Genomic DNA, 11,188 nt, shown 5'->3' with positions numbered 1-11,188 from the left:
GGTACTAGGTTCTCCGGGCAGGAATTGCTGCACAGAGCCGCTGGGTGTAGAGGCCGGAACCCCAGGGGAGCTCCCGCTGCCTGCCAGGCTCTCAGCAGGCTGAGCTCATGCAGTTGCCCTGAAGACCCCGGATGGAGATCGCACAGTCCCCCTCCTCACCGATGAGTCTCACTCCACTTTATGGCAGCCTTGCTTCAAGAAATTTCGTTTTCATCACCAAGGTTTGGTCTTGGGCTTCAGCCTCGGATCCTGCCCTCTGGGGACCCCTCTCCTTCCCGACGTGGGAGGAGGAGAAGGCAGAGCCGGGGCGGGTGAGCAGCCGAGGGTCTCCAGGCAGAGCTCCTTATGCATACAACAGGAGGGTTTTTCCTCCGCAGCTAATCAGAACCTCTGGGCGGAAAGACTGCAAATGAAGGGCCTCGTCAAGTCATTTCCCTTGCAAATGAAGCTGCCGCTCCGGCGCTTTTGCCTCTTTCATACCTCATCAACACCGCAGGTGACCCGGGGCCCGCTGCTCGGCTCGAACCCGCGCCGGGGAGCTATTTGGCACATTTCAATTAGCGTGACGGGTGCCTGGTAAACCACCGAGGCCGGCTGCGGGCACCTGCAATCCCTGACCCCCGACGCCCTCCCCGAGACCCTGGAGACGCGGCTCCGCCCCCACCGGTAATTAGCAGATTTTCAAGGCCGAGGTCCCCAAAGCCCAGCCCAGCTGGAGAGATCAGCGCTGCGGTCCTGCCGCGCACTCCACCGCCAGCCTCTCGGGAGTCAAGGGATCCGCCTTCAGGGTGTAAGTGCGGCTGGGGGGCCTCGGGAGGGGAAGGGTGGTGTCTGGGGAGTCCAGGCCAGTTCTTAGGGCAGACGGCTACGGGCCACGTCCGCCGGCAGAGCTCAGCTTCAGATACACCCAGAGAGAAAGAAAACCTCAAGCCGCTCATGGGTGCCTCAAAGTCTTTCTATCTGTAACATAGGCCAATGAAATTACCTACCTTGTAGGGACTTAGGAGTAAATGAGATGATCTGGGTATAGACTTGCCCGCAGTATCTGGAACTTAGGAAGTGCTCAGTAGGGGCCAGGCGCGGTGGCTCACGCCTGTAATCCCAACACTTTAGGAGGCCAAGGCGGGAGGATCGCCTGAGGTCAGGAGTTCGAGACCAGCCTGGCCAACATGGTGAACTCTTGTCTCTACCAAAAATACAAAACATTAGCCGGGCGTGGTGGCGCACGCCTGTAGTCCCAGTTACTCAGGAGGCTGAGGCAGAAGAATCGCTTGAACCTGGGAGGCGGAGGTGGCAGTGAGCCGAGATGGCACCATTGCACTCCAGCCTGGGCAACCAGCAAAACTAAAAAAAAAGAGAAAGTGCTCAATAGATGCTAGTCACGATTTTTGTTAATATTCTATCAGCGCTTTCCCTCAGTGCAGATATCAAATCCACCACACAGTGTACAGTGATCCTACTATAGAAACAACCACTTACCGTGAGAGAGAGGATGAATTACTTGACCTCTGTGCTGCTGTTCTTGAGCATAAATAATGTACCTATTTTGCCTGGCGGAGTGGCTCATGCCTGTAGTCCCAGCACTTTGGGAGGCTGAGGCAGGAGGGTTGCTTGAGGTCAGGAGTTCGAGATCAGCCTGGGCAACAGAGCAAGATCCCGACTCTACAAAAAGTAAAAAGATTAGTTGGGCCTCGTAGTGTGCACCTGTAGTCCCAGCTACTGAGGAGGCTGAAGTGGGAGGGCCACTTGAGCTCCTCAACCTCCTGGTTGAGGCTGCAGTGAGCTGTTATCGGACCACTGTACTCTAGCCAGGGCAATGGAGTGAGATCTGTCTCTAAAAATAAAGTACCTATTTTGTGGGGTTACTTGGGGGACTGACAGATAACAGAACTCAAGTGCTCTTTAAGGACTTTGAACCAGATTGCTGCATCCAAATCCTGGCCCCACCCCACCTCGCTGTGTGACCTTGGGCAAGCTACTTCAAGTGTCTGTGCCTCTGTTCTTCCTCTTAGCGTGGGGGCCTGTAGTAGTTCTCACTACGAGGACTATAAGGCATTGCTAGAGAATACTTTTTATAAAGGAATATCATGGCTCCATCAGATAGAACAAACAAATGCCCATGATTTTATTTAACTCATTAATTCATGAGGGAGCCTGCAAGGTGCCACAACCAAGTTCAAAGGAGAATTCAAAGAGCATACCTCAGTAGACAGTCAGGAAATGAATTTACAAATAGATGCAAAACTGGCCATGAGGCAGGAATCAATTGCATTCCATCCAAAGCTTCCTCCTTGGCACTGAGCTTGGGTGTGGGGACCCCTTGCCAGGGCTTCTGAGGCCAGAGCTCCTGGGATCATCACGGCCTTTTCAGCCATCCCTTTTCAGGACCTGTCACCTTGTAGGGAGACTGCTAGAACTGGGACACAGGTTCCCCCATCCTCCCAATCATCTGCCCTCAAAGCTCCAATCCTCTTCCTTTCTGGGGAAGTGACATTTAGTGAAACTATCTCCCATTCTCCAAGGCTCAGAGCCGTCCCACCCTCAGAATTTTATCTTCCACCCTCCTAGCCCTTAGGGGTGGATGAGAGAGAGAGAGAGAGAGAGAGAGAGAGAGAGAGCGAGCGCCCTCTGAATTTGGATTCTTTTAAAGTGAGGACAAATGACACATCATGGTCACCAGTACTTTAAAATATTGCCTTGCCTCTGTTCAGAGGGCGGCTTCTCAGTTCACCCAGGAGGGAGAGACCCTCAGAACTCTGCCAGTCATCTTCTCAGGGGAGCCTTTCCTGTCCTCACCTCCCACCTCATCCCAGCAGCCTGGCTTGGCATTTCCAGAACTCCAGGGCTTAGCTCAGAGCCTACAGGTGTGGTCTGTCTCCCTGCAATGACCCAGGAACTCTCTGAGGGCAGGGCTGGTCTTCATCTCTCCACTGTCTGGCATCATCCTGGCAGGGATGGAACTCAACACATACCCCAGCCCCAGTCTCCCAAATGAATGAGCAAACCCTGAGTCTTGGTTTGAGGCTTGGTTCCTGCAGCAGGCTCGCCCCTTCGCCCTGGGAAAGCTCCCAGATGAGCAGCGTTGGGCAGAGGTGCAGGGTCCTCAGCCTCTGGCTTGCCCCACTCTCTTCCACTCTACTCTCCTCTCCTCGATCCACCCCACCTCTGCTAGTTAGAGAAGCTCCTTGGAGATTCCTCTTGAATTTTCATTAATTTCCATTGAATAATTAAAACCAGGAAATTAATACTTTCATCCTAAACCCGAATTGCAGTGTGTGGTTTTTCATAATTATAATTCCACTGTAGCATTAAACTTTCAAGTGAGCCATCCCTCTCGAGGGGCAGAGGGGACAAAGAGCTATGTCCTGGGAGCTTAAACACAGTATTTGGCTCAGGATATGCATGCAGTAATTACTTTTTAATGGATGGATGGATACATGGGTGGGGGGAAACAAAGACCTTTTCAGGACCCAGAAACTGATACCCCAAAACATGGTGCTTTGACATGAGGTGGCCTCAAGGTCTCCCTGACCGCCTCTGCAGTCCTCTGTCTCTCTCAGAGCACAGGATGAAGCTGTTCTGTGAAGTTTCCTTATCTACCCAGATACCAGACCTGCTAAAGAAGGATGCAACTGCCTTCCCTGAGGTGTTTTTTTTTTGTTGTTGTTGTTGTTGTTGCTGTTTTCGAGACAGAGTCTCACTCTGTTGCCCAGGCTGAAGTGCAGTGACGCCATCTCAGCCACTGCAACCTCCGCCTCCCAGGTTCAAGCAATTCTCCTGCCTCAGCCTCCCAAGTAGCTGGGCCTACAGGCACCCACCACCACACCTGGCTAATTTTTGTATTTTTAGTAGAGACAGGGTTTCACCATGTTGGTCAGGTTGGTCTCAAACACCTGACCTCAAATGATCTGCCTGCCTTGGCCTCCCAAAGTACTGGGATTATAAGGGTGAGCCACCACGCCCAGCCACTTCCCCGAGTTTTCATTACTAACTCATATTGCAGGAAGAAAGACTGCAGTCTGTCAACACACCTAAGCAGACTTGTCACACTGCTCTGTGGGCCCAACAGACTCTGACCCAGGCCATTATATGTTCTCCAAGCCCACAGAATCCCCCTGAAAATCATTTACCCTCTTAAAACATCCCTCTTGAAATCATCCCCATTTTCCCACCTTCCTTTCCCCTATGACGAAAAGTCCGTAAGTATCTGTGCTGGATGCGGTAGCTCACGCCTATAATCCCGGCACTTTGGGAGGCCGAGGCGGGCGGATCACCTGAGGTCAGGAGTTCGAGACCAGCCTGGCCAGCATGGCAAAACCCCGTCTCTACTAAAAATACAAAAAAATTAGCCGGGCGTGGTGGCAGGTGCCTGTAATCCCAGCTACTTGGGAGGCTGAGGCAGGAGAATCGCTTGAACCCAGGAGGCGGAGGTTGCAGTGAGCCGAGATCGCACCATTGCACTCCAGCCTGGGGGACAAGAGTGAAACTCGTCTCAAAATTGAAGAAAAAAAAAAGGTATATAAGTATCTGTAAGCCACCAAGTTACCGGGTGATCATTCTACAATTCCCCCGTGCTGTGCACATTACAACAAATTGTGAACGCCGTTTCTCCTATTAATTAATCTGCCTTTGGTCAACTGATTTTCAGAGAAGCTTCACCCCTACAAGCCCAACAGCCAAGACAGCAGTTTGAAAGCTTCTGAAATTAGGGCTGACACCACTACTTCCTGGGCTTTGTTTCTTTCATCAGGGAAATTGCAGGATACCAAGAGGCAGGAACCTGGTCAAAGAGGCTTTGCTTTTCCTGTATTCTTTTTTTATTTTTTATTTTTTATTTTTTTTGAGAAGGAGTCTCGCTCTGTTGCCCAGGCTGGAGTGCAGTGGTACAATCTTGGCTCACTGCAACTTCTGCCTCCCGGGTTCAAGTGATTCTCCTGCCTCAGCCTCCCAAGTAGTTGAGACTACAGGCCTGTGCCACCACGCCTGGCTAATATTTGTTTGTTTTCAGTACAGATGGGATTTCACCATGTTGACCAGCTGGTTTCAAACTCCTGACCTCAGGTGATCCACCCGCCTTGGCCTCCCAAGTGTTGGGATTACAGGCGTGAGCCACCATGCCTGGTCTTTGCTTTTCCTGTATTCCTATCCAGTGCCAGGCCACCTCACATCCAGGTGTTCCCTGCCCTGCATCCAGCCTTGCCCGAAAGTGGGATTCCTCAAACATGGCATCTGTTCTGGGCCCTGGAACAGGCTGACTGATGAGAAGCAGCAGAAAGGTTTGGTCTGCAGCCCACAGCCTGGACTCTCAGGGACAGCCGGGAGATTGTTCTTGCAGGTGTGGACACCCTTCTAATCCTGATTACTACCTCTCTCGATCCTGGCAGGAATTGGGGTTCCACCATGTCACCCTCGTGGAGCTTTCGTTAGCCTTATTTGGGATACCAAGGGATAAGTGTCCCCTGATTTTACAGAAAGATCAAGAGCCAGTGAATAGGGTTTCCCAGCAAGGGACATGGAGCAGCGCACCTGCAGACGGTCCACGTGCTCGAGGCTGAAGACAGCTCGCCTCCGCGAGGGGCCCGCGCATATTTCCCCCAGGAGGAGGGAAGGACCCAATCATTATCCGGAGTCAATGGTGAGTCCCAGACTCATGTTGTGGGTTGGGGGCAGCAGTGGTTTCTAAGGGGGTCTCCACAGCCAGGGCAGCAGGGAGAGAAGCCGGTGGGAAAGAGATGGGAAGTGAGTGGGATACAGCTTCTAAGGTGAGGCTGCTTCCCAGGCCCACCCTGGGGGCTCCTGAGAGGTAAGAGATGTGGAGGGAGGGCTCTCCAGGCTTATCCCTTGTGTAAGTCGGGATGCCCAGGCTTTTGTTTGTTTGTTTGTTTTTGAGATGGAGTTTTGCTCTTATTGCCCAGGCTGGAGTGCAATGGCGTAATTTCGGCTCACTGCAACCTCTGCCTCCTGGGTCAAGTGATTCTCCTGCCTCAGCCTCTCAAGTAGCTGGGATTACAGGCTTGTGCCACCAAGCCGGCAAATTTTGTATTTTCAGTAGAGACAGGGTTTCTCCGTGTTGGTCAGGCTGGTCTCAACCTCCTGACCTTAGGTGATCCACCCGCCTCGGCCTCCCAAAGTGCTAGGATTATAGGCGTGAGCCACCACGCCTGGCCAGGCTTTTCAGGTCAGTGCTCCCACCTGGCCAATCAGAAGCCCCCAGGAGCCGCATACCTCACCACCACCCATCTAAGCGCCTCTCCATGGTGGGGCCCTCCCTATAGATGCTGAGCTTTTTGAGGATGAGGATGGCTATGTTTACCACTATATCTCAAGGGTCAGGTCCAGGGCCACCCACAGGGCTGGAGTTCAGCAACTCTTACAGAGAATGGGTCTGATCCTCACTCTACCCTCCCTGCTCTGCTCCACCCACGCTAGCCTCTTTCCTCCATCTTGCACCTGCCTCAGGGCCTTTGCACAGGCTGTTCCTGCTACCTGGAACAGGTACCTCGTCCCTTTAGCTCACTCCCTCACTTCCTGCCCAAATGTCATGTCCTTGAGATCTCCCTAGAAACCCAGGACTACCTTCCCACCTTCCACACTCCCTCGCCCTCTTGCTGTGAGTTTCTCTATGACATGTATTAAATATTTGTTTATTGTCTGTCTTCTGCCAACTGCATTATAAGCTCCCCAAGAGCGGGCGCCCTCTTTGGTGCACAGCTGTAGCTCCAGAGTGGTGCTTGCAGGCAGCAGGTTCTCAATAAACTCTTGATGAATGAATGAATGAATGAATGAATCACCTGCCCTGGCCAGGGAAGGAGCACAGGGCACTGGGCCTAATTGGGGAAACCTGTTCCCTTTAGACTCAGCTGGCATGCAGGGGCCAAGTGGCCTGAGTTTGGCACCAGGGATTTCATCCTCTCCCTCTGTAGCAAACGGTCACCTGCTTCCAGGCCATCCTGTTCCCTCCCTGCTGGTGGCCATGGCTGCACCAGCCCTCTCAGACTGAAGACCCACTCTGATTTTTGGGACCACACTCCTCCAGGTCCTCCCCACGGTTTCTGGCTGTACCCTCACCCTCAGGACCAACCTCCTCTCCTCCTCCCATCATCTCAGGCTCCATCTGCAAAGGTGGAATCAGAGAGAGGCCCAGACTGTACTGGGCAACCAAGCCAGTGTTCCATTTCAAATTGACGTTTAAAAGATGCCACTTTTAATTATGCTTGAGTGCAGTGTACCCTGAGGCCTTTTGTGGTAAATGGCTCTCAATAAACCCAGTTTATTCATTAATTATTATGAATTATTTTCTTAAGTAGTGGCAAGGGGAGGCAGGGCCACTCTCAGACCGCAAGTCACACGTTGACTGTCAAATCCTCGATGAGCAGGCTCAGAGGAGCTGCCTGTGCTGGCTTCAACCAGCTCGCCTGGCCCCGGGCTGGGGTGCAGGAGACTCTGGACTGAGGCGGGGCTTCCAGAGCGTGGGGCAGGGCTGAGGGAAAGGAGGGCCTAGAGGAGCCATGGGCCACACCAGACAAAAATACCTTCCACCAGGGTGGCACTTCACCTTTGGGAAGCTCTTTCACTGGATAATGAAGACTTCTGTCTTCGGCAAAGTGGGGAAGAGAAGAGAATTATCATTACCACCAGCCAAGGCACCTGACATGTGTGGTCAGTGGTGAACTGGTAAGCTCGCTCTCCAGAAACAAAACAATCATCCAACATTTCTTTCTTCTTCTTTTTTTCTTTTGAGACGGGGTCTCGCTCTGTTACCCAGGCTGGAGTGCAGGGGCGCGATCTCGGCTCACTGCAGCCTCAACCTCCCAGGCTCAAGTGATCTTCCCACCTCAGCCTCCTAAGTACCTGGGACTACAGGCGCAGCACCACCACACCTGCCTAATTTTTGTAATTTTGTTTGTAGAGATGGGGTTTCGCCATGTTGCCCAAGCTGGTCTCGAACTCCTGAGCTCAAGTGATCCTCCCACCTCGATCTCCCAAAGTGCTGGGATTACAGGCCACTGCACCTGGCCTACCAATTCATTATTCATGGTTCTGTAATATTCGACTGTAGGGGCGTACAGGTCCCTTCACTTACCAGCTCCTCACTACTGGGCCATTCCCCACTTTTCATTATTCTAAACAAATCTGATGAACAGGCTTTTGCATAAATATCTACCCATACCCTCATTCACTTACCTCGGTGACATTTCTTTTTTTTTTTTTTTTTTTAAGACAGAGTCTTGCTCCGTCGCCCAGGCTGGAGTGCAGTGGCCAGATCTCAGCTCATTGCAAGCTCCGCCTCCCAGGTTTACGCCATTCTCCTGCCTCAGCCTCCCGAGTAGCTGGGACTACAGGCGCCCGCCACCTTGCCTGGCTGGTTTTTTGTATTTTTTTAGTAGAGACGGGGTTTCACCGTGTTAGCCAGGATGGTCTCGATCTCCTGACTTCGAGATCCGCCTGCCTCGGCCTCCCAAAGTGCTGGGATTACAGGTTTGAGCCACCACGCCCGGCCCCTCACTGACATTTCTAAAGGTGAAATTACCTGATCATAGGACATGTGTTTTTAAGGCTTTGATGCACATTACTTAACTAATCTCGGGAAGAATGGTGATAAATTATACCCCAAAGTCAGCACTTTGGGAGGCCGAGATGGGCGGATCACTTGAGGTCAGGAGTTGGAGACCAGCCTGGCCAACATGCTGAAACCCCGTCTCTACTAAAAATACAAAAATTAGCGGGTGTGGTGGCAGGTGCCTGTAATCCCAGCTACTAGGGAGGCTGAGGCAAGAGAATCGCTTGAACCCAGAAGGCGGAGGCTGCAGTGAGCCAAGATCACACCACTGCACTCCAGCCTGGGCAAAAGAGTAAGACTCGGTCTCAAAAAAATATATGGATAGATAGATAGATAGATAGATAGATAGATAGATAGATAGATATAGGTATATATATAGATATATAGGTATATAGATATAGGTATATATATATATAGATAGATATAGGTGTGTGTATATATATAGGGGTGTGTGTGTGTGTGTGTGTGTGTGTGTGTGTGTATGCCCCAAGGAAAGCTGTGTATAAGGGATCACAATGATCTTTATATACAAAATCTAGAACAAGGAAAAATGCAAATAAGAAATAACAAGTCCTGATTTCTAGTGCTTGCTAGTTTCCATGGTGTAATACTCCCACCCTGGCCAGTCTGGAGATACTAACAATTTAACAACTGGCTTGCAAAATTCCTGAAAATCTAACAACCATCTCTGGCAGCTCATGGGAGCTGACCCCAGCACCTTTGTGTATGTGATGAGATTTACTCCTTCCCTGAAAGGAGGTCATGGTGAGTAATTTTATCTGTCAGCTTGACTGGGCCATGGGGTACTCAGGTACTGGTCAAACATTCTGGGTGTTTCTCTGAGAGTGTTTCTGGATGAGATTAACATTTGAAGGCCTGGTGCAGTGGCTTATGCCTGTAATCCCAGCACTTTGGGAGGCCAAGGTGGCCAGATCGCTTGAGCTCAGGAGTTCGAGACCAGTCTGGGCAACACAACAAAACCCCATTTCTACTAAAAATATAACAATTAGCTGGGCATGGAGGCACATACCTGTAGTCCCAGCTACCTGGGAGGCTAAGGTGGGAGGATCACTTGAGCCTAGGAAGTTGAGGCTGCAGTAAGCTGTGCTCACACCAGTGCACTCCAACCTGGGCAACAGAATGAGACCCTCTCTCCAAAAAAAAAAAAAAAAAAAAAAAAAAGAGGGAGGCAGGAGAGTCAGCATCAGAGGGATGAGATATACAGGAAGGACTTGACTGGTCATTGCTGGTTCTAAAGATGCAGGAAGGAATCAAGAACCAGGGAGTGCAGGCAGCCTCTAGAAAACAGAAGAGGAAGAAAATTGATTCTGCTACAGCCTCCAAGAGCGATGCAGGCAGCCCTGCTGACACATTGATTTTAGCCCAGTGAGGGCCGTTCCAGACTTCTGATGTTCAGGACTGTAAGATATATTGTGTTATTTTATGCCACTAAATTTGTGGCCATTTGTTTCCAACACAGTGGTATTTAACCAGGTGATGGAACAAAATTTCAGAGAGGTAAACTCTGTGGGTCACAGCTAGTGATGGGGGCCCAAAACAGGGTTTGACCCCGGGGCTGTCTGACTCCATGGCCTACGTTCTTTATTATATCCCAGGAGAGAAGTCACTCTTTACATGAAAGCACCTCTGGGAAGGTTGACAACTTCGTCCTATGTCAGGCACGGGACTGGGCAGCCTTTCTTTATGAAACACCAGAAAATAAAAGAAACCGGCCGGGCGCGGTGGCTCTGTCACCCTAGCACTTTGGGAGGCCAAGGCCAAGATCACTTGAGGTCAGGAGTGCGAGATCAGCCTGACCAGCATGGCGAAACCCTATCTCTACTAAAAATACAGAAAAATAGCCAGGAGTGGTGGGCGCCTGTAACTCCAGCTACGTGAGAGGCTGAGGCGGGAGAATTGCTTGAACCCAGGAGGTGGAGGTTGTAGTGATCCAGGATCGCGCCACTGCACTCCAGCCTGGGTGACAGAGCACGAGACTCAGTCAAGAGAAGAGAAGAAAAGCAGAGGGGAGAGAAGCGGAGAAGAAGAGAAAGGAAAAGAAGAGAAAGGAAAGGAAAATGCAAAGAAAAGGAAAGGAACCACCACAAGCAACCACATCCAGCTTAAGGCAGAGATGAGCTTGCAAGGAGGGGAAGCCCAAGGGCCAGAGTGAACCAGGAGCTGAAAACCAGATGGTGGCCGCATGAGTGTGGCCTGCGCGGGCCAAGGCTTCCCGGTCCTGGGGTCCAGGGCTTGGACTCTGACTCCTCTATGGAGATGAGAGGTGTGGCCTTGGGGATGGACACGCAGAATCGAGACCCCTGCGGAAAGCCAGGCCCCTTCAGGACTGCGGCCTCTGTGGAAGGACAGAGAAAAACACCCATCCCCAGCACCGGCAGATGGGGGGGGGTCTGTCATTGGGAAAAGGAAGATTGGAGATACTGGCAGAGCAGTCTCCAGAACTGATGAAAACCAGGCACCAGCAGATTCAAGAAGCCGGCTTAAGTCCCCAGCAGGTCCCAGCCCTGGACACAGGGGCTCGGGACTCAGCCACTAGACAGGAGACTGTACTCTCCAGGCCTAGTGCCTTACCAAGCACTGCTCCTGGGAGAATGTTTGCTGAACGGA

The 11,188-nt window shown here is 51.5% G+C and overlaps 1 long non-coding RNA gene across 2 annotated transcripts; it reads left to right on the top strand.

Moving 5' to 3' along the window:
• The first annotated feature begins 476 nt into the window (after positions 1–476).
• LOC123569554 (uncharacterized) lies at positions 477–10,628 on the top strand. 2 transcript variants are annotated; one of them, XR_006693357.3, is made up of 5 exons: positions 477–790; positions 5,151–5,335; positions 5,472–5,635; positions 7,543–7,674; positions 10,177–10,628. It is a non-coding gene; the product is annotated as an uncharacterized lncRNA (long non-coding RNA). The 2 variants fall into 2 exon arrangements; XR_010582032.2 differs by lacking the exons at positions 477–790; positions 5,151–5,335; positions 7,543–7,674 and having other exon boundaries at positions 5,385–5,635.
• Positions 10,629–11,188: the final 560 nt, after the last annotated feature.

Source organism: Macaca fascicularis, chromosome 16, assembly GCF_037993035.2.
Source record: "Macaca fascicularis isolate 582-1 chromosome 16, T2T-MFA8v1.1".
Taxonomy (NCBI): Eukaryota; Metazoa; Chordata; class Mammalia; order Primates; family Cercopithecidae; genus Macaca; species Macaca fascicularis.
This window is presented reverse-complemented; position numbering and strand designations above follow the sequence as displayed.